This window comes from Rousettus aegyptiacus, unplaced genomic scaffold, assembly GCF_014176215.1.
Source record: "Rousettus aegyptiacus isolate mRouAeg1 unplaced genomic scaffold, mRouAeg1.p scaffold_m13_p_9, whole genome shotgun sequence".
Lineage (NCBI taxonomy): Eukaryota > Metazoa > Chordata > Mammalia > Chiroptera > Pteropodidae > Rousettus > Rousettus aegyptiacus.
In genome coordinates this window covers 99,798,219-99,826,008 of record NW_023416312.1, presented here as the reverse complement: position 1 = coordinate 99,826,008, position 27,790 = coordinate 99,798,219, and the positions used below count along the sequence as shown (strand labels likewise).

The following is a 27,790-nucleotide window of genomic DNA, read 5'->3' as shown; positions in this document are numbered from 1 at the left end:
TGCCTCATCAGGACCAAATAAGCTACCTCCACACACATGCAGATGGGCCACTGGGGACTTCTGGGACAAAGGGGCAGGGACACGCACAAGAGCCCATAGTGAGGGAGGCAGAGCTAGGATGGCACCCATACTGTCCCAGGCCCCTTCTTTACGGCTAAGACCCCAGTCGGAAGACTCAGGCAAAGACCAGGGCTGGCGGTTCATCTCAGGAGTCAAATGTTTTTTGTTGATGGGACAATATATTTGAAGGACCCAAAAAGTGGTCTTTCTACAGGACTAAAGAGGAAGGCAGCTCTTTTAAAGTGATGAATGCCGGCCACACAGATGGATATGTGAGGTTTGAATCTAGGTTCCACGCAGAGAGCCGGAACTTCATGTCCCCTCGGTCTACCAGCCCTGGTTCCAGCCACGGTCACTTCCAATCTCCTTCCTAGGCCACTTGGTTTTATCTGTACCTCCTTCCAGAAGCACTCATGGCCCCTAATCCCACTTGGTCTCAATTCTCACCCAGCTCCTGTGGGTTCCCCACTGTCTAAAACTTGGGGCAAGCTCCCCAGTCCAGTCCCTTGACCCAGCCTTTTTGATCCACCCCCCATCCCCCACCCCAATGTTGACACTGTGCAAACAGACCATGTCCCTCCCTCCAGCCTCCTGTCCTGCCTGCCCTCGCTCCTAGGGGCCTCTTCCCTCCAGCTCCTCCTGCCCTTTCCAGACAAGACGTGTCCCTCCCCCAACCTCAGCGAAGACAGAATTCAGGGACCACTCACACCTCCAGCACACAGACTGCACTGAGCACCCCTGCGTCTGCTCTGGAGAGTGACAGGGGCCATGCTTCTGACTTACGAAACATCACCACCCCTTCTTGACCCCAGGTCTCCTGTCAGCCTCTCAGAGAGCGGGGTAGAATGGCCACCTAATGAAGGCCACCTAATGAAGCGGTGACCAGTAAAACCCTCCCTGCTGACAGGAGCAGCTTCAGAGAATGGGGGGGGGGCGGCTCTCCTGTGCTGTTCGCCCTCAGGTCAACAGGGGCGTCTTTTTGGAGGACAAGTCTCCACATGTCTTGAAAGCCTTAGAGAGGGCAAGCCTGGCTGATCCGGCGGTCCCCCTCTGGCGCTATCTCCTTAAGACACACCGCAGAAACGAACCAGGTGTACACACGGCATCATCGCCATGGCAAATGTGATGGTGAAAATTTGGCAGGAATCTAAATTCCCGACGGTCCTTTTTAAATATATAATGATCCATCGTTCGAGCACGCGCTATGCAGCCATTATAAATGATATCGATAGATGTGATATTCAATGAGGCTTTAACAAGCCATGTATCGTTAAGTGAAAGGCAATTTTTAAAATGAGATGCGTAGGATGCTGTCATTCTCTTAAAAAAATATATTAACATAAAAATGCACGTGCAAAGAAACACCTGAAAGGATATATACCAAAATATTTTGCCCGTCTGTATTTTCTAATTTTCCTACCAAGAACGCGCTAAAGACTGTCAAACAAGCAGCGCTTTACGCAAATGAAACGTGAAACGGGAGCCGGCCGCCTGCGTGGCCACCGCGGGTCTCGGCAGCCGCCCCACCCCCACCCCGGCGAGCGGCGCAGGGGCGGCACGTGGCGAACGGGGGCAGCGGCCCTGGGGCGTCTGTCCCTCTGCTGCGCGGACATCCCAGGGCCAGGGGCCTGGCGTCCCGGGCCTCCAGGGGTCCGCGGAGCGAGGGGCCTCGCCGCGGGCACGGACGCCCTCCGCGGGGGCCTCTGTCCCCGTGGCCACGGGCGCGGCGGGCGGGGCGGCGGGCGCTGAGCCCGGGGTCCGGCCGCGCGCGGGAGGTCGCGGCAGCAGCTGCCGCAGCAGCACGAGGCGGAGGCGCCCCGGGGAGCCGGAGGCGGCTTCTCGCAGCGGGACGGAGGGGATGCGCTTCGCGGGCGCGAACACGGGTCCCCATCCCCAGGCCTCTGCGCGGACCCCCCGCCGCGCACCCAGGCGCTCTGGCGCTGTCCCCAGGGGCCAGGCCGCGCGGGAGGGGGCGCTCTGAGCGCGGATGTCGGCGGCGACGGTGCAGGGAGACGCGACTGCGGGGCGGGCGCCTGGGCCCCGCGCTTCCACGGAGGAGGGCGCGGCCAGACCCGCTTCGCCGGCGAAGGAGCCGGGGAGGCTGGGCCGCCCGCCCCGGGCCACACCTGCGGCCCCGCGGGCGGGCGCGGGGCGCAGCCGGGGTCGGAGCCGCGGCCCCACAGCGGCCCTGCCGATGCCGTGCACCCCGGCTGGGCGCGCCCCTCGCAGCAAAGGGCCCGGGTGCGGGGGGAAGGGGGGGACCCGGGCACTCGGCCTCAGCCGCTGACGGGCACTGCTGGAGGAAGGGGACTCTGGGATGCGGCCAGCCACGCACACAGTGTCCGCTGGGCTTTTCATCTTGCACCAGCCACTACCCGGTCCATGCATCCGACCCCAGAACCCCCTCGGGGAGGAGGCCAGCGCACACCCCTGCTGCCCCGCACTCCCCATCTTCTCTGCGTCTGAGATGCAAGATGCCGACCAAGTCCAGGAAGACACGAAAGGCAGAAGCTGCTCTGACCAGGCCCGCGTGCCTGCCCACTCGCCCCATGGAGAAGGCGGAGTGCAAAGCGAGATGGACATTACATTGCTAGATTGTTCCATCTCCAGCTGCCTTTGAAAGTGGGGCAAGAGACATCCCGCCTGCCACGGCCTTCCAGTCTTACACTCCCCGGGGCACGTGAGCCCCGCCACGCAGAAGCGCCGCCTGACCTGAGAGCGAAGACATCTCTGCTCTTCATCTCCAAGTAGCGTCACATAGCTGTGACACTGTCCTACTCTCTGAGCCCCGATCTCCTCATCTAGGAAGTGGTGCTGAACCCCCAAGCCTCTGATCATGCAGTCTAGGACTCCCCCTGGCAGAACACCCCCAAACTAGAGCACGTGACGCTCCCTGGAACTCGGGTGTCTTGATGCTGGTGGGTGTCCTCATGCCCCAAATGGCCCACGTGAGCACATTTCTGGGTAGGACAGTCCCTCTGAGTACCCTATTTTTACCTTGACAGGGAGAAGTCTTCTGGTTCCTTAAGAATTGCCATATCGCCCCGCTTATGGGCCTGGCCTGAGTCTCCAAAGAAATAGGTGGCTCATCTGCCACTAGACATAGCCAACTCCAAGCAGAACCCTACACTCAAACCACACCCACCTGTTCCAGTCCCCTCCCTCCAGCAGGTGCCACCTCAGAAACCAGGTGGGTGTCCATAGCCATCCCTCTTGGACCTCCTCCCCGTCCTTTCTCCTTCTCCCATTATCCTGCAGATGTCTTCTGGGGCAGGCAAGGGGACACAGCGACAGGCCCTCCCAGATGCCAATGGCCCCTGACTGTCGGTGGGCACGCTACCCTTGCTCCTTCCTTCCTGCTCCACAGCCTCTCAAGGCTGCCCAGCAACCTTGCAGGGAAACAGCCTCTGGCCCTGATTGGACAGACAGAAGTGAGGAGCCAATGCGAGGGGAGCAAAGAGCTACGGCAAGCCTGGGGTTGTCAGTGGAGTCGTGGAGCCGGAGCTTATCCTGCAGCCGATGCTGGCAGGTTAGTGGGAGGGCGGGAGGGGGGCAGAGAGGAGTTGCAGACAGAGAGATAGAGAAAGCAGCAGCAGGAGGAGGGGACACTCTGTGCCTCGCAAGCACGTGCTCTCTGTCCTAGATGAGAACTTGGAGAAATGTTTCTAGAACAGCCACCCTGCTTGACTCCCCGAGTTGTGCACACCTCATTTTCCAAGCAGGCCTCTGTGTCTTTGCCCTCGCAGGCACCTCCTTGCCAGATGGCCTTGAACTACAGCCCAGGAGACAGCTCCCAGAGGAGCCTTCAAGTCCTACATTCCCCTGGCTCAGGGACACAGCATGGTCCCATTCTTGATCACCCTACACTAAAAACGTCTTCATCTGCCAGCAGCCTGGAAGGAAAAGGGGCCCTCAGAAGAGGAGGAAGGTGCGGAGCCCACCTCGGGCAGAGAACGCACTAGCCATGGGCATGGGTGTAGGCGTGAAGCGCCATCTGCCTGGTGGCCCTTGCCGGCCCCTGTCTGTCACCGCATCCTGAGGCCCTCACTCTGGTGTAGCTGCAGCCCCCATGCCAGCCCACCCCAGGATTGAAATGTCCTTCCCTGCTTCCCCTGCACAGCTGGGAAGAGCTGGTTTCTTCCAGACAATGGGACGCACACTGAGGAACGGGGAAGGCAGCCGGGCCTGTCCACACAGGCAGCCCGGCCGGGCCCCTGGCCTGGGATCTCTGTGGCAAGGGCTAGTGCGAAAGGAAACAGTAGGCTGAGCGACTGCCCTTGTCCCAGCCTGGGTGGCAGGGGGATGGGGGTTGCCGGATGCCATGCAGGGACCTCCTAGCTTAACTGGGAGGAAAGAGGAACACGACGCCTTTAGCCGGGCCTTCCAGGAGCATGCAACATTACCACACACATGGGAGGCGCAGCCAGAGGGCACGGGTGTCGGGACCTGTCTGAATGTGTGTGTGCTGGGCGCTGGCCATCGTCAGCTGTGACGGTCTGTACCTAGGGAGCTGAGAGGAAGCCCGGCCGCGTTTCCCCGCATGTACCCGTCTTCCGAGGGGCCCCACCTCTCACCGGAAGTGATCGCACGTAGTTCTGTCTCTTGGAACCAAAACCCGCGCTGCTCGGCCCTGGGTGGACCTCTTAGGCATGGGTGAGAAGTTGGCATGAGGAGGCAGCAGGACAGGGAAATTATACAGCCCAGAGCACAGCCCATGCAGCCAGGCCCGGTGACCAAATACGGATGTGGCGAGTGACACCTGGATGAAGTCATCAAGGCCTTGGGCCGCCCAGTGCAGGGGGCCATTCCTGGGCCAACCTCAGGCCACGTTTTAGTGAAGCAGAGCCCCAAATATGGCCTCCCGCATCACCTCAGCAGACACATAACTGCTCCCATCCAGGTGATGACGGAAGAGGTAACGTGATGGAAAGTCTCCTGTCTCAGCAACTTCTTCCTAAGATGGGTGGACCCAGCCAGTTCCAATCCTTCAGCTGGGTGCTGCCAGGGTGGCCCAGCAGGAAGCAGATTCCTTTTTCCCGCGGGGCCTTGGCGTCACACGATTGGATGAAGGTGTCAATGACCAAATCATGAAAAAAACGAAGCCTGTCCTCTCTGGTCCTCTTATGACAGCCTGAGTTGGTCTCTACAACCCTGAGGCTCCAGGCTGTCAGAGCTCCCCTTCCAAGCTGTGTCCCTCCTCACCTTGCTTGGACACCTGCCTTGGGATGGGGGATTCTGGGCATGGGGGAGGCTCCTGCTCATCCGCACTGTAAATGGTCCTTTTGGACAAAGAGCCTCCAGTGGCCCCGGCATCAGGGAAAAGACTCCAAGAAAAGTCCTTGTGCCTTAGAGCCGCCTTTCAGAATAGATACCCAGGTCCCCTTTCGGCGTGTTTCAAGCAGAGACATGGAAGACTTGGTCAAGAGCTCGAAGCCATACATCCGTACCGCCCCTTCCAACTCAAGCGCAAAAGAAAGCGCACTAACAAGGAGTCCAAGTCCTGCTTCTGTCAGAACAATGCCACTCACCCTCTGGCTGAAGACGGAGCCCTTTTCTCAAAGCATTCTCTGAGCCCTGCATCTGGACAAGGGGAGAAGATGTGGGCTCCAGCACAGCCCTTCTTGCCGTCACCATGGGCACAGGATGCCATGCAGTGCCATTTTCACAGCCTCCCTCCCTGTCCTGTCTTCCCTCTGGACCTTCCCCTGCAGGTCAAAGGCCCAGCATTGCAGGGAGAGCCCGGGTTGTGGGCCAGGCTCCCCGAGAAGGTTGTAGCGGGCATCACGAGGATGAGTCGGCATGCACATCACAGGCCAGGCTGAGAAAGGCTTAAATGCAAAGAAAAATGGTGCTCAGGCCCCAAGCCCGACGTGGCATGGAGTGTGAGGAGACTGGGGACGCTAAAAGTCAGGGAGCGCGACCTCCACCCCCTGTTCGGGTACCCTTTTCCAGTCCTTTCTCAAGGCGCGCACTCGGCAGACTGTTTAAGTTTGGACCCAGGCAGACCCACGCCAGCTCGCAGGCAGCCGACCCGACCCCCAGGCCAAAAGGGCTGGAATGATCACAAGTCCCATTTTAGGAAGCAGCCTCCTGCGGCCCGGTTTCGGGAATGACACCCTGATTCCTGGTCTCGGCGGCCGCTGTGGCTGCTGCTGCTGATGAAGCTGCTGCTCCAGGGGCCAGTGTGAGTGGCTGAGCACAGCACTTGATGCGACCGTGACGCTCCAGTCTCGTGGGTCCTGCCTGGAGGCCAACCAACTGGGACGGCAGGAAGGAGACGCGCCGCGTGCGAAAAAGAGCTGGAGACTTGGGTTGCAGACGGGAAAACGTAATACGGAAAAAAAAAAAACCACATGGGGGGAGTATTTGTAAATGTGCTTTACAGGTAAATGACTTCTGCATGAAGGTTTAGAATTTTACCTCCGCCCCATCCCACTCTCAATACTCCGGAATCTAGACTTCCCGGCGTCAGCACCAGAAGGGCCCTGGGAGGCAGACGTCTGAGGTGGATCGACACCGTTTCTTCCCAAGGTGTGGGGAACTTGAGCCCCGAGAGGGCAAAAGGAGCCACCCGGTCACTGTCGCGCCCAAGGGGCTGGGATCCCCCGGCTTCCCTGGGCCCATTGTCCAGTTCTCAGTGGGCTGAATATAGGCAACTGTTTGGGGTGACTGGGCCATTTCAGAGGTGGCTTGGACTCTTGGCCTTCTGCGCAGAGCCCTCTGAGGTGTCCCTGTGGAGGCCTGGGCCTAGACAGGGCCAACATGCTGGACACAGTGTGGTCCAGGAGCCCTCACCACAAACAGAACCTCTTGCCGAAGCCACCTACATGAGTTACTGCCACTGTTTCCAGGGCCTCCACATCCCCTGCTGTACCATGGGAAGGGGCCCAGAGGAACCCTGGGAGCCCTCCTGAGCGGCCTTGGCTGGCTCTGTCCCCCACCCCCCACCCAGCTGTCTCTGAAGCGTGGGAAGCAAGGTGGTGTTAAGCCCATCCCACTAGGGCAGAGATGTGACCTGCATCTGCACACAAACTGCCGAGGCGGTTGAAAGGGACTTGGGGGTCATGGAGGCCACCCCATCCCAACCCACTGCCCTCGTCCAGGAAAACCTCTGCCACCCACGCGGCCTTTGACAGAGCAGGCCCGGCCACACGGAAGTGCCCCCAAATTTGCCCCTAGCACTGGCCAAAGCTAATTCCTTTTCCTAGTTACAGGCGATCACCAGAGGCTCTAGAAGAAAAGCAGCGCCCAGCCCCCTCTCCTCACCCACAACAGCTCCCACCCCAGCTGACCTTGGGCAGGCCTCTTCCTCCCCCTCCCGGCAGGCTCTCCCTGCCCGGTCTCCTCCCAGGCCCCTCCCTCCCTACCTCTCTGTCCACCTCAGGCCCAAAGTCCCCTGAGCTTCACTATTACCTTTTATCACTGTCTCCATTTTGGGATAAGAATGTGAAGACCCAGAGAGGAGAAAGCACGTGCCCAAGGCCACATTTCCATGGATTAAACAGGCGTTTGTGGAAAGGAGATGCCAGGCTGGGTGCTGGGCAGACAGACAGACAGCCTGCAGCGGCCTTGGGCGGGCATGGCCAGAGCGTGACAGGAGGTGCCCTGCGCGCGGGCGCTCCCGGAAGAATGAGTAGGAGCTGTCCTGGCAGAAGTGGGGAGGTAAGTGCAGTTTTTGGCGTTGGGATTCTGTTTTTGTTTTTGTTTTCAGTCTAAAGCAGGCACCGCCTGAGGGATACCCGTTCTCAGGATTGGAATCCTCGTGCCTGCTCTCTCCATAGCAACCCTTGGCCACATCAAGCCCTCTGGGAAACCGACCTAGTCATCCAAAAAGTGGCTGAGCCGACGATCACAGGGACCAGACCAAGGAGGTTGAACCGAGTGCCGAGCTGTGCCCACAGCTGGGGCCAAGGCCAACGACCACCAGTGACAACCAGCAGCGGTATGGGGACTGCACACCACAGTCCAAAGGCCAGGTGTCCTCTCTGACCCAGGGCGTGGCCACAGAGCTCTGTAGCCATCTCAATGGCCACTACCAGCAGCCCCAATTCTCCGTTCCCTCTCAGAGTGAGCACACTCCACATGGGGAAAGAGTAGACAGGGTCCCTGCCTCCTCACGTTACAGTATGACAATGACGCGCATGGGGCCTCCTGTCCTTTCATTTCCTAGTGCCTTCTCCGCCCAGACCTGCCCCTCCCATTTCCTAATCCCCTCCCATCTCAGTTCTTAGTCTTCCCTGTGCCCCAATGCCCAAAATGGCTAAGAGATCGGAAAACGCTCACCCAATACACACATGTGTATCTGTGACATTCACCTGGCTCCATTCTTAATCCTCAAATGGGTCTTGATCGAGTTCCTGTCCGTGCCTCAGTTTCCCTTTAGATAAGTGAATTGACACTGGCCCTGTCCACCTCTTGACCCCTCTGTAGCCACTCCTCAGTGGAAGGTTACTGTCACACAAGTGGCCTCCATGTCAACTTTCCCCTTTTTGAAGAAAACCACCAGGAATGTTAAGAGTGGGAGATCAGATGAGGCCTCAGGGGACTTCTCTGTGCCGTTCTTACAACTTTCCTGTGAGTTTTCCACTAATCCAACATAAACAGTTGAAAATAAAAACAGCGAAAATCCAAAAAGAAAGTGAATCACATTTTAATAGGGATCCAGAAGCGACCTAAGAATTAAGTGTTCTGTGTGGCAAATCATTGAACTGTGAGGGTACATCACGTGCATCACCGACGCAGATTAGCAGTGATTTTTAAACAATCGTTTTTCCTCAAGCGGGGAACCCACACCCCTCCCGACCTCGCCCCAACCTCACCCCGACCTCACACCTGGCCACTATGTCTCCTGAAAGAGGACACTGTGAAGCTGGGTCAAGCGATGTCCCTGTCTCTGCGCCAGGTGCCATCTGCTGGTCGCTATGTAGCAGGTGTTCCTGGCTTCAGCATCCCTTCCGTACAGGTGACACGACCCAAGCCTCCAGAGGTTGTGTGATGTGCTTTGGTTCGCACGACTAGATGGCGGCTGAACTAGGGTTTGCGCCCAGCCCGACCTCTCTGCCGCTCTCTTACCCCCGGGCTGTAAAGGCGCCTCCCTGTCCCACCATTCACCTCCCCGCACTGCTCCTGGGTCTCCTGCCAGCTCTCCACCCCTCAGAAGCAATGATGTCAACCATTCCCGAGCATCGCTCTCAGACGCATGGGTCCCCCCGGGTGCGCTGCGCTTGTGCTGGCATCAGCCAGCGCTCCGCAGGCACAGCAGGAATGAATGCAGAGGCCCTGCCGGGTCCCAACCGTAAGCGCCCAGAGGCCCGGGGCGCCACGTGGGCAGCAGCGCTCCTCCTCCCCGGCCATGGTCCTATCGCATGCCATGCAGACCTGGCAGCGAGGGCAGCCGCAGGGCTCGGCAAGCAGAAAGCGAGGTGGTGTGTTACATGTGAGCTGGCATGGGCTGTGGCTTGAAGCGAGATCCGAACCAAAGGGATCAGTCACGCGTGCAGGCTGAGTGGGGAAGCTTCCGGAGTGCACTGAGCCAAATTGGGGACTTTTCTTGGCATGCGACTGAGGACACTTCGGGGACCAGGTGACAATGCCTAGGGTGGCCAGGTCTTGGGCCCAGTGCTGAGGGCTCAGAATCTCTGCCCTGCCAGGTCTCAGGAGGCCACAGGGGCAGTAGACAGAGACACAAGGAACACGGCAGGCTGAGGGCAGCCGAGGTGAAGAGTTGGCCGCCCCTGGGGACACTGGCTTCAGGTGCGGGGGCGGGGGTCTCCCTGCAATCCGGACTTGAGCTGAGGAGGAACTGCAGGGCACCATTTTGATGCAGGTGGCGGCTCCTTACTGAGTGGCCTCTCTCCCCAACCAGATTGTCACTCTCCGGGCAGGCCTGCATCCAATTTCTCTCTAGCCTCCCCCTACCCCCCGCTCTGTCCAGCTCCGGGTAGAACGTCCAGTGGCTTAGAAAGACCTGGCTTTGGTCTTTCGGGGACAAAGGGAGGCTGGACTCAAGCAGCTCCGAAGGATGTGCAGGCCTTGACCTTGCGGCTGCTGAACTCCTTCTCCCGCGCCCAAGCCCTCTTCCCCTAGGAAGCCCTCCCTGATCCTTGCAGCCAGAGCTGCTCCCTCGCCCCAGGCACCCAAGAGCCCCTTGTGCTTTGCCACTCACAGCCGCAGCACCCGACGTGGTCATGGGCCACCTGTGTCGCTGACTCGTGAGTGGCCAGAGGGTGCAAATGAACAGATCTGGAGCACCTGCTGCGTGCCAAGCCCTGTGCTGGGCGCCTTCCATCAGCCCTCCGCAGATGGGCATGGAGGGGGTACGGCAGGGGATACCTCACCTCAGAAAGAGGTATCACCTGCTCCTTCCCATCCTCGGGTGGCCCAGAGGTGACGAAGCAAACAGCACAAGCACCAAGCTGGCCCCTGGTCTGTGCACCTATGTCTTGGCCACTTGCTTCTAAGTGGCAAGCAGGGCCTCTGAGCTGCCCCCAGTTTCTCAGTAGAGGCCCTAGGAGGGTAGGACACCGCCCCCCTCAGCCACACGCAGCCTTCCCTCACAGCTGGTGAGGAGGGGGCAGGAACCCAGAGCCCCTCCCGAGTGTCCAGGCCTTTCGGCGCATAGAGAACCCTGCTCCCCGTCCCCAGCCAGGTGCCATGAAACCAAGGCCAGACTGGGTCTGGGTGCCAGAGGCCTCGATCACCGCCGGCCAGGGCGTGAGGGGCTCTCTCTCTCGGCGTTCACAAACTCTGGTCCTGAGATGCAGCTGCACACAGCCTTCCGCGATGTCAAGGCTAAGTGCAAATGGCTGAGTGTGAACACGGTCCCTACCGCACCTAGGATGTCCCAAAGCCCAGGCACACCCACCATCAACCCAGCAGCCCCGGTGGCAGGCAGCCCGGTGAGTTACCCCCTCGGACGGACGGAGCTGCCCAGGTGCCCCCGGCTCAGAAGGAGCAAAGTGGACAGACACAGGGAGGAGCTGAACTTTCAGCCTCTTTCCCAGGCGACGTATCCTCTACTTTTCCAGAGGACAGACTCTTGGCTCCCCCTGCCCCCAGCGAAACAATCCGGCCACAGAGCCCGCTAACTGTAGATCCCCTCGATAACAGTCAGCGACACTTGATTCGGCGCCTTCTGTCTGAGCAGCTACCTTCCCAGTGGCCCTCCGGGACACTGTCCTGTGCCCAGCGCATGCTCATGGCAAGCAGCCTTTGAGCCCCCTGATCTGGATCTTGGTTTGCTCATCTATAAAATGGACACAGGATGAGCGAGCTGATCTGAGATCCCCTGCTTCTTAGGCCTGCAACGAAGTCCGAGAGTGCCCTGGCCCCAGGCCACTTACTAACAATCAAAGCCTCTCTTTGCTCACAGTGAAAACCAAACACCAAGGTGCACCGCTTCGCAGGCGAAAACCCAGGAGGGATGCTTGAAGTGGGCGAAGATTATGGATGGGGAAACTGAGGCCCGGAGTTGTCCCTGTCACCGGGCTGGGCACGGGCCCGGTGCCCCTTCGCTGCCTCTCTGCGGGGCCGCGCCTACAGCGACTCGACAGCCCTACCTGGCACAGGTGCCCGGCTCGCGGGGCTGGGCGGAGGGTCGGGCGGGCGCGGGGCGCGGGCTCCCTCAGCCGGGCCGGACCGGGCGGCGGGCGCGGGGCGCGGGGCGCGGTGGGGAGCGTGCAGGGCGGCGAGGAGGCGCCGACTGGGCTCCGCCCGCAGGAGAACAAACAGGTTTTCTCCGGCGCCCGGGGCCTCGCCCCTCGCCCCTCCCCTCGGCCGGCCCCCTTCCTCTGCCCTCTCCTGGGGTAGGTAGATGCGCCTGGCACATTCCGGACATTCTCCCGCCAGTGTCTTGGCCCGCCCGCCCCTTCCCGGCTCCGCCCTGCGGGGCTGCTGGAGAAATCAAGGCCGGGGCTCCCTGCACCGATCCCGGAGCGAGCTCCAGAAGGCTCTGCCGCGGTGGAAAACTTCCAGGCAAATTCCTCCAGGCTCGCGGCCCTGGGCTGGGAGGCCTCCGCCACGTGAAGGGCCCCGGCTGCCTAGTCGCGCCCCTGCCCGCGCCCGATGCGATCTGGCCCCCGCTCGGGGCCAATGACTTCCACAGATGCTGCGGGTTAATTCTGTCGAGAACTACTGGTCCTAGATCCATTTTACAGATGGAGATCCCAGACAGGGGTGGGAGGGGGCGGAGTGGGGGGCTGGCAGCTGAGATCATGCAGGAAGTCCCGGAGGCTGGGAGGCCGCACGGGGGAAGTTCTCACCCTGGAAGGCCATCCTGGGGGGACTTGGGGTTCCCAAGGCACGGCAGCGAGCGCCCTGTCAGCAAGCAGGGCCACCTCACCGGCTGGGCATGGACACACACCCGAATACCCAGGGCCAGTGCGTTTGATCACTGTCACCTTTTCGTGCTTTTTGAGCATATGTGTCATTCAATCAAGCTTACTGACTACTCGCTATGTGCGAGGCCCTGGGTGGGGAGCTGGGATGGAGGGAACATCAAAAAAAGTCCCTAACCCTCCCTACCTGTGGGGCCGGTCCAAGAGACAGCAGAGAAGGTCAAGAGTTGGCCTGTTAGAATGACAAGATCAAAAGGGTGGACCAACACGTCCTCCTTCATCCGGCCCTGCGAAGCCTATGTCTTGAAGTCTATGTCTCGAATGGCCTTCCTAACCTTCCACTTCCCTCCACGCACGCTGCCACCACCCCCGTGGTCTCCCCGCCTCTGGTCTCACCTTCTTTCCTATACAGTCTCCACACAGAAGTCACTGTAACATTTAGTTACATGTCGCTTGCAGCTCTGATAGCTTCCCATTGCTCTCAGCATAAGAGACGAACTCTTTAAGGGGCCCGAGGATTTGGCTGCGCTGATCTCTCCGCAGATCCAGCCACTCGTCCTCTAGCCACGCTCCCCTCCTTCCACCTTCGAAACACATCCCAAGTCCTGTCTCCTTGGAACGTTTGCTCCTGGCACTCGGGCTCCCTAGAGTGTCTTTTGTCCCCTCGTCTGACTAGTGAACTCTTAGTCATTCTTCAAAACGTCCCTCAAGTGTCTGTAAATCCTTCTCTGACTGCACGGGCCACCCAATCGAGTCGAACACTTCCTGCTATATGCTCCCCCGGCTCCCTCCGATGATATCAATTTAGGGTGGCCGGCGCCCTTCACTGTTCTGGGTGGTGAGCTCAGGGAGGGCAGGGCCCTGTCTGAGTCATCACCGGGTCATGGAGACCAGCACAGGGGTCAGACGGGATTTGCAGGAGGAGAGGTTCGAGGGGTGACTGAGAGTCTAGAAGCTGTCCTCAAGCTGTTGTTCCTGGGCTTTATCAGGTAGGTAGGGGTTGTACAAAGTCACCTCACTTCGCCTTTGTCTTAAGCCAACAAGTGTTTTTCTGCTTCTAAGTCTGGTGGCCAGCACCTAACACCTTCCTGTCCTCCACCTTAGGCTGCTGGTGGCTGTGGATGTATTTGGTTTGGCGTCCTAGCTCCTTGAACACTATATGACCGAGGATGTGTCACATTCCCTCTCTGGACCCCCTGCCCCTCAAGAGCCCCTAGCTTAAAGAAGTAAAACGTAGAGGTCACAGTGATGGATTCGATGTAGGGGTAAGGAAGAGGGTGGCCCTTCTCTCCCAAGGCCACCACTGGGAACGGGCCAGCTCTCTCCAGAGCCCTAAGTCGAGAAGGCGCAAGTGGGGACTACCAGTTGCGCTGCCCCAGGGCCTCGAGCTCTTCCCATGTCCCAGGTGATTCATCCCTACCCGGGCCAGATCTGCCATGACAGAACCAGCCGATGGGACCAGCCTTTCCCCAACTCCTCCCTCCCTGCCAAGCTGCCAGGCCCTGCAGCTGATCTCGCCTGCAAACGGGTTTGACTCGAACCGTAACTACCCTGCCCTGCCCTGCCCTGCCCTGCCCACCTGTTCGCTGCTCCGGCAGAACTCCCACCCCCCGTCAGGGCCACCCCCAGCCACCTCAGCCAAGCTTCAGGGCCCCTGCTGACTTCATCGGCCTCTTCTTTGACTCCTTGCCCATAGGCACCTCGAGCCAGACACGCCGACTGCTCTCACACCGCCAGGCCCCTGCACAAGATATTCCCTTGGTGGTGACCTCCCACCCACTCTCAGCCGCAACATCAGCTCCTTCATAAGCTTCCCCTTGGCCTGGAACTTGAGGGCCGAGACCCTGCTGGCTGCTGGCTACCCCCAGCCTGGGCTCTACCCTTGCCCGGCCTGACCTTGGCCCAGTCCCTCTCTGCTCTCAGTTCCTCTTGTGCCTTGGCCCCTATCTCCAGCTCCAAGGCTGGTCAGGCTCTGGCAGAATCTTCCTGGAGTCGCCCAGCCCAGGCAGGCTCCCCACTGATGAGCAGGCCCTCTGCTCTGAGGGTACAAGTGCTGCCTGTAAGTAGGGTGGGCTTGAGGGTGGGGCCGGGCTGCCCGCATAGGCAAGAGCCCTTGAAAGTAGAGGCAGGACTGGAGAGCTCCCCTATGCTGAGGGAGGGGGCCACAGCCCAGGAGCAGGCAGTGGAGACAGATTCATTGGGAGGCCAGGTGGGAGCAAGCAGACGATTAGGGAGACAAGTGAGCGTTTGGAAGAAACTGGCCAGCGATGCCCCTAAGCTCCAGGGAGGCCCCGTTCTGATCTCCAGGGCTGGGAACAAAACTCAGGCACGCCAGTCTAGCTGAAGAGTTCCCAGGCTAGGGAGGGGGACTGGGTGGGGCCCTGAAAGCTGTGAGGCCCCAAAGCCAACCCAGGCAGTGTCCCCACACAAGAAGGGAATGGAGACGAACAACTGACCCAAACTCTGTCTTCGTCTGAATGAGGAAACAGAGGCCCAGAGAAGGATGGAATCAAGCTGCGGCCACACAGCCGGTCTGAGGCACAGCTGAGACTGAAACCACGGCTCCCAATGCTCTGAATGGAGCCCCCACCCAGACAGGGTGCTCAGGTTCATGTGTGGGGAGGGCTGGGCTCCTGTTTGCACCCTAATCCCCTCCTCCCCTCCCTTCCAGGGCCCGCCCTGCCGCCTCATCCTCCTAAGCTCTTCAACCAGTTTCCACTTGCTGGGTGACTCCACCGGCTCCGAGCAGGGTGGTTTCCCTGGGGGCAGGGGTCCCCAGGCATGCTTGCACACACGCGGACCCCTAAAGAGACCCGAACCTGGAGGGCCAGCACGGGGGGGGCGGTGAGACCCCCACCTATGTGGTCTTACATCCGGGCCCCCTGCCCCTCCCTCAGCCTGCACTTCCGGCTAAGAAGCCGATCCCCCGTCCGTGGCACACATGCGTACTCTCAGTCAATACATGTCCCCTTTGGGCCTCCTGTCCCCCACTGCACTGCCACCCCCAGTCCTGGCTTGGAGCAGCTCCCAGTCTGGCAGGGAAGGCAGACCAGTTCAGTTCCAAGGATCAGAATCCATGCTCTGTGGACAGTGGCCCCACTGGGAGCAGGGAGGTCACGCAGGCAAGCCTCCCTGGCCACGGGAGCATCTCCCGCTCCTACAGCCTGGACTCCCTGCCGCCTTTTGAATGTACTGCTTTGAATCAGCCCAGGAAACGCTCCCGGATCAGTCTTGGCCTGTGTGACCTGATGCCCCAGAATGCAGACTGCCTTTTGTCTCTGGCTCTGAAGCCGCCCCGGGCCAGGCCTCCGGAGCACGAGTGCGCGAGCTGAGCCAAGGCCCTGCTGGCAGATAATCCCCACATGCCCCGAAGAATGGCTTTTTGCTGCTTTAAGAATCATCCACAGATCGGAAAAAGAATGTTCTAATTGGAAAACCTCCCCGCCATGGTTTTCCGGAGTTTTAGTACAGTTGGCCGGCAAGGAGGCTCCTGGGATGAGGAGGAAGGGAAGTCATGAGGAGGAGACGGTGGGCTCCCTGCCCAGCGCCCCCTCATCCCTGGAGCTCAGCCACTCCCGCCCAGGGGCCACTCCGAGGGTCCAGCCTGTCAGCGGCCTGGGGAATCCGGAGGCCTCCTGGCCCAGCTGAGAGTCACGCCCCCGAGCCAGGCCGAAGCCCCACCCCGCAGAGGCCCCGCTGCTGTCTCAGAGGCAATCCAGGCTCTTGAGACCCTCTGGTGGGACCGATGCCCACTGGGCATTGTGCGTACACGTCCAGAAGAGGGAAGGTGTGGAAGCCACCACCAGCCAAAGAAATAGGAAGCCAGAGTCAGTGTCGGGGTCTGTGCGGCGCCCCCAGACCTGACTGGGGCCCCGGGCTGGGAGACTTGGCAGGAGAATGCTGGCTGCATGGGAAAATGGACTTCTGAGCAGCTAGATCTGTCCAGTGAGGGAGGCAGCTCTCAGTCAGGGCCCTGCTAAGCCTGGCGCGGCTACGCTGCTGGCCGGGGGAGCCGAGGCCGCAGCAACCTGAGGGGCTGTCCAGCTCCGAGTTGCCGATTTGTTCCGTCTGGTTAAGCGTCGCTCTTGCACTTGGGACATGCCCACCTGGGGAAGGGAACTGCAGTGCGTTCCTGGAACTCTTTCACGCAAGAGAGCCAGGTTACGGTGCTCTGCCTCCTGCAGGACGCATGCTTCTCTATTAGTCTTTTCTAGAAACCCTCGGCTGCCTTGATTGCCTCCAGGGCAGCAGGCTTTGAGAGACTGGTGGGGGGGAGGGGTGCTTGGAGAACAGGTCCGAGGCTGCCTCCTTGTCCATCTGAGCAGGAACGAGGCGCCGCTGGCCAACGTCCCCCCCGCCCCCCCGGTGGAAACTCAACTCTTCTCTGCACAGAGGCAAGGGCTGGCTCTCAACGCCTGGCCCCTGTGCATTCCACTTGGCCCCTGTCACCTGTACTCGGGAACTATGAACTCAACAAAATGGCTCTAGGCTCCCCGGCTTTGTGTCCTCCGCCCGTCCCCTTCCTCCCCCACCTGCCCTGTGGTGACCTTGAGGACTGCAGCTCCCTCCTAACCAGCACGTGTCTCTAGAGCTGTGTTGTCCATCATGGTTGTCACTGGCCACATTTATCTATTTACGTTTAAATGAATTACAATTCAATGAAATGGAAAATTCAGCGCCTCGGTCACAATAGGCACATTTTAAGTGCTCAATAGCCTCCACGCGGCACAGCGCAGATAGAGAACATTTCCATCGTCACAGGAAGTTCCAGCTGCTCCACTTCCGCTTAGAGGGAACTTCTTCCCTAGCTGAAGCTGGACCTTCCGCTAAGCAAGGCCCCCCTACACCCCCACCAAGGGGAGGCTGTTCCTTTTCCCACAGCCCACCTACCTCTGGATAGACTGGCCTGCCCTTCGATGAAAACCTGTCCTTCTTTGAGCCTCAGGCCAACTGGCTAACGCAGCATCCGACATTCACGCAAATCTTTGCACGTGGCTCATTCTTCCTTTCCACCCACACCTCACTGGATGTGAGACCATGGCCGGGAGGATGGGGATGAATGGCGGTGAGGAGGAGGAGTGAGTGCGTGACTTCCGCGCCCACGTGTGGTCCATCCGTCCCAATCCTCAGGCCTCGGGGAGTTTTTGACGGTGACATCTCTGAAGACCCTGTCGACTCCACTGCAGCCACCTCTTCCCACAGGTGCAGCCTGTGTTCCTGTCGTCACATCTGGAATGTCAGCTTTTTCACCCCTACCTCGCCTCGTTCTAGCGGGCTTGTTCAACTACTTCCCAATGAAAGACGGTGACGACTGTCTTTCCGGCTCATGTGGACCTCCCATCTGCAATATCCTCTACTTCCTTCCCATCCGTTAGCCTTTTCCTCTCCTCACTTCCCTCTCTATGCAGCTTAGGGTCCATCACCTCAACAGCTCTCCCGTCAACATCCTAATCTCCCTCGCTCCACTGTCCCGTCTCATGCACCTGACACAATATCGAACCTGGACAAATCTAGACATTTGCTTTCTTCATACCTGCCCTGAGGCAATGACGGTGCTGGCAAAGGCCACACAACTGTGCAGAATTGTGCCAAGAGAAATTCCTGGGTTGTTCACATCTCCTCACCTTCACCAAGATTTCCGTTTTTGTAATTATCCCCTTCTCTTCTGCATCGTAAGAATTCCATTTCGTTTGGAGCATTCCTATCAACGTTAATAAAGAAGAGTCTCACTCGATCCCTGTCACACCTCCAGTTAGCATCCCATTTCTCTGTTTCTGTACTGAGCAAACCTCCATGAAAGAGTCCTCTCGGCTCTCTGTCTCTATTTCGACCTCCCATTCTCTCATAAACCCATTCCCATCAGGATCTCAAACCTAACACTTCCTTAAAATTGTTCTTGTTAAGGTTACCAGTGACCTCCATGTTGCCAAACCCAGCGCTCGCTTTTCTGCCCTCTTAACCACAGCTGATCACTCCTTCTTAGAAAAACATGCTTCTCTTGGCTTCCCTGACACTCCAGTTATCTGGACATATTGAAGATTAGAAACATACACTCTGGAACTAGACTGTCTGGGTGCAACTCCTGGCCGTGCCAATCAATAGTTGTTTGACCTTGGGCATGATACTCACCCATTCTTGGTTTCCATTTCTCACCTGTACAATAGAGGTGAGACTACCAGCATCTACTTCCTGGGGTTGTTGTCAAGGATACAAGAGATCACACATAGAAAGTACTTAGACTAGAGCTTGTGACGTGGAGAGATGCTCAATGAAATCATGGATGTTGATGGGGATCAAGATATGCTACCTTAAAACATGGCATCTTGGCATATTGAATATTTTAAGATAAAAGAGTTTGAGAAAATGGAAGAAGCAGGAAGGTCTGTCTGACCTCCCCCCAACCCTGCCCTTCTCCCCTCAAGCAGGTCATAGACTCTCATGTGTCCTCTCCATACCTGGAGCAAAGGAGCACCCTTATTTCAAGGGGGGAAGGAGGAAGCCAAGAAGAATCCAAACAAATAGACCTTGCTAGGCTTCCCCGGTCCACTACACTTAGCTCAAACTCTTTGTCCTATCATATCTCTCTTCATCAAATCTATTATAAAAACACTCAGGTTTAACCATTTTTTGGGGGGAGGGTCTTTATTTTCTTACAAGGCTCCCATGTCATGTGAAACTTTTATGTGCATGCTTTTCCTTGTTACTCTATCTTTGTTAGTCTCATTTTCAGACCCAACCAAGGTCCCTAAGAGAGTCAAGGAAACCTTTGCCCTCCTCTGCAATGTCTAAGGGTCAACTCAAACTAAGCATGTCCACATAAAGCTCCCGTCCCCTAGCCAACACTCTCCAAACCTCTCTTCTCTAAATCTTCCTCGTCTCTGTCACTGGGAGCTCCCAGGAGGGCAGGCCAAAGGCCTAGGCGGCTAACTGCATTTTCTTTCCTTCTCTCATGTCTCAAATCCAATCAGTCAGCAAGTCCTGACTGCAGCCCTAACTCCAAAATAGACCCAGAGGCTGACCATTTCTGCCCACTTCTGCCGCCACCACTATCCTAGTACAAGCCACGTCCTCGTTCACCTCCTCCCCGATCTCTCGGCTCCCACTAACCCCACTACAGTCACTCTCCACGAGTCAGCCAGAGCCATCTCCCCGTGTGTTCTCTATCTGAGCGAGACGATGACTCCATCCACTCAGCTGTCCAGGTGGAAACTGGGGTGCGGTCTGAGACTTCTCTTTCCCTCTCCTCATCCAGGTCCGGCACCTGCTGTGGCTCTCACCTCTTCTCCCAAGTGTCAGGCTCCAAGCTCCCAGCACACTGAAGCCACACTGCACTTCTTGCTGATCCCCACATAAGCCTAGCTCTCTGTCTCCAAACCTTCCTGTTGACTGAGCTCCTCCTGACCTGGTTAACTCTTAGGATGCGCGAACCTGTAGCAGGAAGTCATCCCTAACCACCGAGACCCAGTTAAGTATCTCTTCCTTGCAGAATAACCATCTCCTGTCTGTCTTCCCTTCCCTTTGCATGTAGGAAACACATCTCAGCTCATCCAAGTACCTGGCATGGTGCCCGAGTAGACACACACAAGGAATATTTGACAAATGAATGAAGGAAGGAAGGAAAGTTAATTTCAAACGCAGTGTATGATCGAGGTAGCATTTGTAATCAGTGGATTAAACATGTGTCGTTCAATAGATGATGTTGGAATGACTGGCTGTGTGGGGGGAAAAAAGCTGGATTTCCTACCTCACACGCCACACAAATAAACTCCAGATGGCTCAGAAATTTAATGTAAAAAAAAAAAACCATAAAAGTACTAGAAGGAATCCTGGGGTGGGGACAATCTTTCTAAGTATGTCATGAAACCCAAAAACCATAAAAGACAGAGAAATTAGAAACTTCTGTGGGGCAAAACCCACCATAACTGTCGTTAGACAAATGACAAATGAGCAAGAGTTGTTTGGACCACATAGGACAGCGAAAGGCTTAATCTTCTTAAAATAATAATTTTAAAAAAGGCCTTTTTTCAAAGCAAGCACTAGGAAAATGGGCCAGCAAAGAAGAGAACTGACTGATTCCTAAACTTGCTGGAGTCCATTAACCCAGAAAGAAAGGGAATGCGACTCTTGGCTTACCTGGGGTCATGGGAAATGATTAGTCAATCTCATGCCCCCAGGCCCTGGGGGTGGGAGTATTAATTGCTGTGACCTTTCTGGGATGATGGTCTAGAAATATATAACAAATGATGAGGGCTCCCTTTGACCCAGAGATATTGATGTTTAAAAAATATTTTAAATGTCGGATATTTTATTATCGGATAAAAATGGTACGTATGTAGAGTACATAAGATGCGGTGCATAAAAATACATACCTGCGCGTCAGCACCATTATCTACGTGTTTCGCCCTCAGTCCTTGTACTCTGGATGAACTGTCCCCGCCTGGGATGAAAGACCAACTTCTCTGCTTGTGCCCTTGACCCTTCTCTTGACACCTACTCAGGGGATTCACGCTAATATTTCTCCCTTTCTTCCGGGTTATCAATTCTTCTTTCTTGGCTGAATCATTCTGATCAGCATGCGAACACGCTGTAATTCCTCCTACCTGTTGACTCCCAAACTTACATCTCCAACTCAGGCTTTTCTCTTGGATTCCAGATTTTTACATCCCAAGCCCTTTAAGCATCTCCACTCACATACCTATTAGGCAGGAGCGGAAAGCCTGGGCCATAGGATATGTGCATGGTCAAGCTGATAACGGATCATCGATTTTCCTTCCTACCGGCAGTGCGTGAGAATGCCCAGTGCTCCACGCGCTTGCCAACACTTGATGTCAGACGTGCTACTTTTGCTGTTCTTTTGAGTCGTATTACTGTCATTTATGCTCAGGTGGCAACTGTGCGGGGTGGGGGAAAGCAGTTTACCTGAGATACACCACGGCATATATAACACAGTTTCATTCTGTGAAACTGTCCGAGGACGTTGAGAAATATCTCCATGAATAACTTATATCTCCATTAGAACTTGTTATCTGTAGGAGATGGATTTCTCGTTACGTTTGCTTTCTCTTTTTTTCGTATTTTCTGTAACATTTGTTTTTTTTTTAATGCACATATCTCTTTTTTTTCTCAAAAAACTGATTTTCCAAAGATACACCCGTATATTTCTGTTTGTACATGCTAGAGAGTATCTGGAAGGTTTCACATGACACTGATCTGAGCAGCTGTTTCTAGGCAGTGGGTTTGTGTGGGCTGAGTGGGGAGGTTCTTTGAGCTTTCTCTTTATTTCACTTTGTACTCTTTGAATTTTTACGACAGTATTACTTTCGTAATAAAAAAAAACACACAGACTAATGAAAATAAAAAAGAAAAGAGAGCTATACTTAACACCCAAGCCAACCCTGCAAGCCCCTGCCACTGCCGGCCCAGCCCAGCTCACCAGGCCATGCTGGGGCCCCTGCTGACTTCACAAGGAGCCCACTCAAGTCGTGCCAGGCCTCTGTGGGGCTGAGAGTAATGTGTCACCCCCATAAAGCCTGCGGCTGTGGGCTCCCCCACCCTCTGCGCTAGAAGGAGAGGCCAGCCTAATCCAGAGGACCCAGGGGGAAACTATTAACACAGCCAAGTTGCTGACTGACTATCCGAAGCAGGCAAGCTTCAGGAATGAACCTGTGTCTCTAGCAAAGCACTTTTAAGTCTGTAAAGGCCAGAACTAGAAAAAAGTCTGCAAAATCAGAAAATATCGCAATGGTGAACTAGAACGTGAACTCATCCGCAACACACACATATGGCAGAATCAGGGGTTGCCCCGAACTGAGAAAGAATTCATTTGGTCTCAAACAAAGACTTCACACAGCAGGGCCTGGATGCACAATGGGAGGTCTACAGTTGTACTTTTCTCAAAGGCCAACTTTCTCGAAGGTGAACTTTCTCCGTAGCGTAGGCTCTCTGAGCTATCGGCGGCTGCCACGTCAACACACGTCTTCCTTTCACGGTCTTCCTCCGTGTCCCCCACGGCCTGTGAGCTCCAGAAGGCCGAAACCGGCGCCCGTCCTCCCCTGCTCTTTGTAGCAGGCATGGGCCTGGCACGCACTGAGGGCTCAGTAAAGGCCGGGACAATGGAATGGAGTCATCTCCAGTATACAAAGAAAAGGGAGATGACATTTTGCAAATGCCCAGGTTTGAATACTCAAGGTAGAGAGTGACATCACTGCCCAATCTGCAGTGGCCTCTGGGATTCCTGTCAAGCGAGTGGCACTGCTGGGTTCCGGGCCAAGGCAGACAGTGTCCTTGGACAAGTGGGCCCCCCCCCAAGGACTGGCTGAAAGACGGGACAATCTCTTGAATATATTCTTTGTCTTTAATAAAATAACCACACGACACAAAGACTGAAACCCAGCGGTGGGACTCCTCCCCCATCACACAGCCTTTAGCTCTCCTTGCCCGATGACTACATTTGGCCACTCAGCGTTTGTGTGAGAATAATAGTCGTCACATATAGGAGCCCAGTAAATACTTGGTGTATTTCAAAAAAAAACAGGTTCAATTGTGCTTTCGTAAGTTACCTTTTAAAAGTCATACACACTTGCTCTAAAATATCAAAATTGTATAAGATTGTAGGCGGTCACCCCGGAAGGTGTTCCCTGAGCCCCAGCCCCACCCCTCTCCCTGTGATACAGGATACAGGGAAAAGATACCCGCAGGTAGGCTTCAGGTGGCCCATGTATATGTCCCAAGTGCCTGCCTTGAGCCAGGCCTCGGTCTCAGGCGGGTCTGTCTGAAAAGACAAAAATGCCCAAGATGCTTAACAAGTCACTGACTCCTGAGATAAAAACTACTGTCAAAGGGAGGAGGAGCCACTGGGACGATCCGAGGAAGAGTAAGCTGGAGGGGAGCCTGGACGTGGCAGAGACTACACCCATTTCGCGTGGATTTCCGTGTTCCCTGACCCTCGTGTCTCAAGAAAGTAGGAAGCAGAGGTGGAGGGTGAAATCACGTTGCCCAGGGGTGGTTGAGAGTTCCTTCAGGTTACAGGTCTTGGCCCCTGGCTAAGGTCACAGGGGACATGGACTATTCTGTCAATGATTGCAGAAATGAGGGAGAGAGGGAAGGAAGGAGGAAATCGGCCATCGATGAACCATTACCGTCAGATCAGGGCTTTTTGCAGTTTATTCCTGATGCAGGACAGCACGAATGCCTCTGAGTGGGGACTCAAATTATTCGTTGAGAGACAGGGTCCCTGGCTGCGCGCAGGAAAGGCTTCAGGTGCGAGCCTGAGTCCGGGACAAAAGGGAGGTTTGTTAGAGAAGGAGGAACGCTCCGCAGACAGAGACGCAGCCTCGCAGAGACCGAGGACGGGGAGTGAGAGAGCCCCCAAGTGTTCGGGGGATTCGGTTCACAGGGGATTCTCAGTTTCTGGGGATGACAGCTGGAAGTTCCGGTTTTCCTGCCCCGGTCTGCAGCGTTAAAGACCCGTGAGCCAGCGCTTGGTTTTGAATAGGGTGCAGCTTAAAGACCTTGCTTAAAGACCTTGTTTTCCTTGCCGGGTCTGTATGCAGGTTAAGAGGGGCGGGGTGCGGTAAATAGTTCATTAGGAACCTCAGCAGGAACCTCCCTTTGTTCTGTAGGTTCCCTGGTCTGTTGCAGGCTCTGAACACAACTTGGTCTACTAGTCAATCAATTTCCGTAGTTCTCATGCTTCTTCATTATTCTGATATGTAAAATTTAGACTCACAACCTTTTTTTCAAGATGAATTCAAGTCTTTATTCCTTTCTTATATTTCCCCGTGGAAAAAGGCAGGGGAGGGAGAGAGGGTCAGCATGTGCTTTAAAATAATAGAAGGAAGAGGTAAGAATCTCGAATGCCATAAACCAGCCCTAAATGAGGGGAGGTGGGCGGGGGGCTTCTGCTCTATGAGCTTGGGAAGAAGGGAAAGGGGTCAGGATAGCAGCATGGGCAGGGTCCCCTCCCCGTGAGGCCGAGACTCCACATCAAGCTAAGCGAACGTGGAGTCACATTCATCCATCTTCTATTAGCTCATCTTGTGGCCACTTTGATGTAGGTTTCTTGCAGCAGCAGAAATGTTCTTGTGTGGCTGGGATAGACTTTCATCCCTCTTTTCCCTGGTCCCCACACTCCCAGCTTCGGCAAGGGAGGCCCCCCACCAGCCCTCTCTCCTCCCTGGGTTTGGAGGGGTGAAACTGTTTGGCTCATCAACAGAGAGAAGGACAGGTGTTTGGCGTGTCGGAGTTTAAACATCTGCGCAAAATGCCAAATTTGAAAAAAGAAAGCATGTAATTAGCATTAGAACAAGAAATGAGGATGAGGGAGAAGGTCCCTGCTTTCTCCACTTACATGCGCTAATGTTTTAGTCAGGAATTAGCGGAGCCACGGGGATAACTGAGGAAGAGAATGGGGTGGGAACCCGGTCTGAGGGGCAGGTAATGAAATTGGTTTGGGAGGTAGGGAGGCGGAGGGGCCCGTGTGGGAGCCGAGAGGGGAAGATGAGCCGACGCCCAGGATATTACAGGGCCGGGGCTCAGCGGGATTGCCCCGGGGGGAGACCAAATGTGTCCGGGCGGAGGCAGCTTTCAATGGCTCCTGGAGGCCACAGAGGGCATGGCCTCACCTCGGCCGTACAGGAAGGGTTGTGTGTACGGAATGGTAATGAAGACCAGGGAGGAGCCCCGCCCAGCTCCCTGAGGAAGAAGCCTGCGAAGAAGAGGTCAGAGATCAGGCGATGGGGGTCACGTTTGTTAAGACCCATCCATTTGCGAGGAGCAGAAACCTACTTAAGCCAACCTGAGACTCGGCAGAGTGAACGGGATGCCCCCAGGGTATGCACTGCTTGCTCTCAAAATAGCAACAGGATCCATTTGCAAACAATTCCTTCCCACTAAAAGCCAAGTACGTTTCTAGCCCCTGGCGGAGGACTGGAGGTACCACAGGGGGGGCCAGATACCTTCCACCAGGGTGGAGGTATGGGCTGCAGAGCAGCCCTATGGCGTTAAGTACTATGATCATTCCTATCTATAGAGGAGGAGACTGAGGCCCATGGTCGCACAGCGAGCCTGGCTGTCTTGGTCCACAACCTGGGCCGCTAACATCACGTCTGTTAGCCCACTGGAGTCAGACTGCTCAATTAGCTTGTTTCATGCAAAATGAGGAACCAGGAGGCACTTGGGGGAGCCGTGCTAGTCATACCCATAGTGAGGCTAATATTTACTGAGGGATTACTGTGTGCCAGGCATGATGCTAAGTGCCTCTGTTAGCAGACGTCCTGGGAAAATCCTTTTGGGGACCTTGGCCCCTTTTCTTTCTGCCACTTTGTAAGGCGGCGTCCTTCCTTTGGTCTAAATTACATTCTTGGAATCCCAAAGGCTTTAAATATAAAAGAGGCTGATGCAACTTGCTGCTTATGTCAGAGTTTAAACATCTGTGCAAAATACCAAATTCAAAAAAAAGTGCGTGATTGGCTTTTAACAGGATATTTCTAGAAAGATCAGGGCTTGACTTACATTTGGGCCTACAAGGAGAGCAATGGCTACTACATTTCGCCAGCCCCTCCAGGAAGTGCCCCGTAGCGCTCTGTCTTTGGTGAGGGGGTGGGGGAGGCGGTGGTTCAGTTACCCACCCCCAGAGTCCCCTGGCAGAAGTGTTGCTCCTTCTTGGACTGGGCAAGACACAGCTGGTCCCCCAGACCCCAGAGTGCCCAAGGAAACCCGCCCTCGGTCCCCACAGGCCATCAACACATCCGGGGCCCTGCCTGGAAGGCAGAGAAGCAGCGACCCTTTCCTCTCCTATAGGCTGGGATGCTACAGTGGTCAAGGTGAGGACATGGAAGCTCAGAGCCGTGAGGTCATTTGCGCAGGGCCACACAGCCGAGGAGTAGCTGAGCTGGGACAGCAGTCCAAGGCAGCCAGAGCCCTTCAGGAAAGTCACTAACTGGCCCCAGGAGACACAGCTGCTCAGCTCTGGAAGCCCAAAAGGCAGGAGAGGCTGGGACCACCTCTGAAACACACGCAGGCCCAGGCTCCACCCACAGAGCTCCCAATTCGCAGCTTAGAAATGAGGTCTAACAATTCTCATCTTTAACAAATGTCCCCGGAGACCCAGGTATGCTGCAAGATGGAGGACTGTGGCCCTCGAGTGAGGTGGGGCGTTTCAGAGTACTAATTCAGGGATGCAACCGAGGCAGCTGTGAGGCCAAGAACCTTCCTCAGCTCAGTTTCTCGGCCTTGGGTCCTGGGGCATAAAGGTGTCAAAGACAACAAGCATGTGAATATAACGGAAGGAAACGCACATCGATTTAAAATGCGTTTCATTAGGAAGTCTGACTGCTGGTGTGCTACCGTTCTCAAATTAAATTTCATCCTTTACATAAACACCAAGCGGCCCTGCAAGGCCATCTGGCTACTATTTTGGTTGATTTTGTTTTGTTTCGTTTCGTTTTGTTTCTTTTTGCATTTCTGCTCTGTTATTTTCCTTTTTCGTTCTGTTCCTGTTGGGGAGTCTTCCTTTTCCTTATCTCTACAGAATATTGTTTCTGTAAGACTGGGATCTTCTCCCTGAATGGTTGGTGGAATTCACCACTGAAACCATCTGTGTCCGGAAGTTTTCTTTGGGGGGCGGGGAGGTGTATCAGTCAGGGTTCAACCAGAGAAACAGAACCAGTAGGAGATATATAAAGCGATTTATTGCCAGGAAATGGCTTACATGATGCTGGGAGCTGCCTAGGAAGCAGGCTGTGGGGAAGGACAGGCTGGAACCCTCCAGCAGGAGAAACATCTTCATCAAGAAAGCCTTACCTCTGCTCTTAAGGCATTTCAGGGCATCGGATCAGGAACACCCCGATTATCCAGGATAAACTCCCTTAAAGTCAAGTGATTATGAGCTTTAATCATGTCTATAAAATACTGTCACAGCCACAGCCTAGTTAAGTTGGCACGTAAAATTGGCCATCGTGAGGTCAGTGGTGGGGGAGTTTTAATTGCTAATTCAATTTTTTCTTTTTCATTAATTTCTGTCCTTAACTTCATCAATTCATTTTTTCTTTGGGGTTGATCAATCCTCTGTTTCTAATTTCTTGAGAGAGATACTTAGCTCATTAATTTTAACCTTTTCTCTTTTTTGTATGTGGCTAAAATTTCCTTCTAAGCAGGACCTTGACTGTATCCCACAAATTTTGGTATGTAGCATTTTCCTTAGTAAAACGTTCAAGATATTTTCACCTTTCTGTTACTATTTTTTTTTGACTTATAGCTATTTAGAAGCATGTCGCTTAATTTCCAAACATGCCAAAATTTTCCAGCTATCTTTTCATTATTGGTTTGCAGCTAAATTTCACTGTCATCATATGATTTCAGTCCTATTCCCTGAAGATATTGTTCAAGCATTTCGT

At 55.5% G+C, this 27,790-nt stretch overlaps 1 protein-coding gene across 2 annotated transcripts in view; it reads right to left on the bottom strand.

Annotated features, from left to right (window-relative positions):
- The window catches only part of ZNF185 (zinc finger protein 185 with LIM domain), a 58,718-nt gene extending 47,064 nt beyond the window's left edge, over positions 1-11,654 (bottom strand). Inside the window, exon 1 of one of the 2 annotated variants that reach the window (XM_036227065.1) lies at positions 11,619-11,654. The gene's annotated coding sequence lies outside the window, so the exon portion shown is untranslated. Of the gene's footprint in view, positions 1-7,473; positions 8,688-11,618 lie in introns of those variants that run through there. The other variant, XM_036227064.1, reaches the window with a different exon arrangement.
- Positions 11,655-27,790: the final 16,136 nt, after the last annotated feature.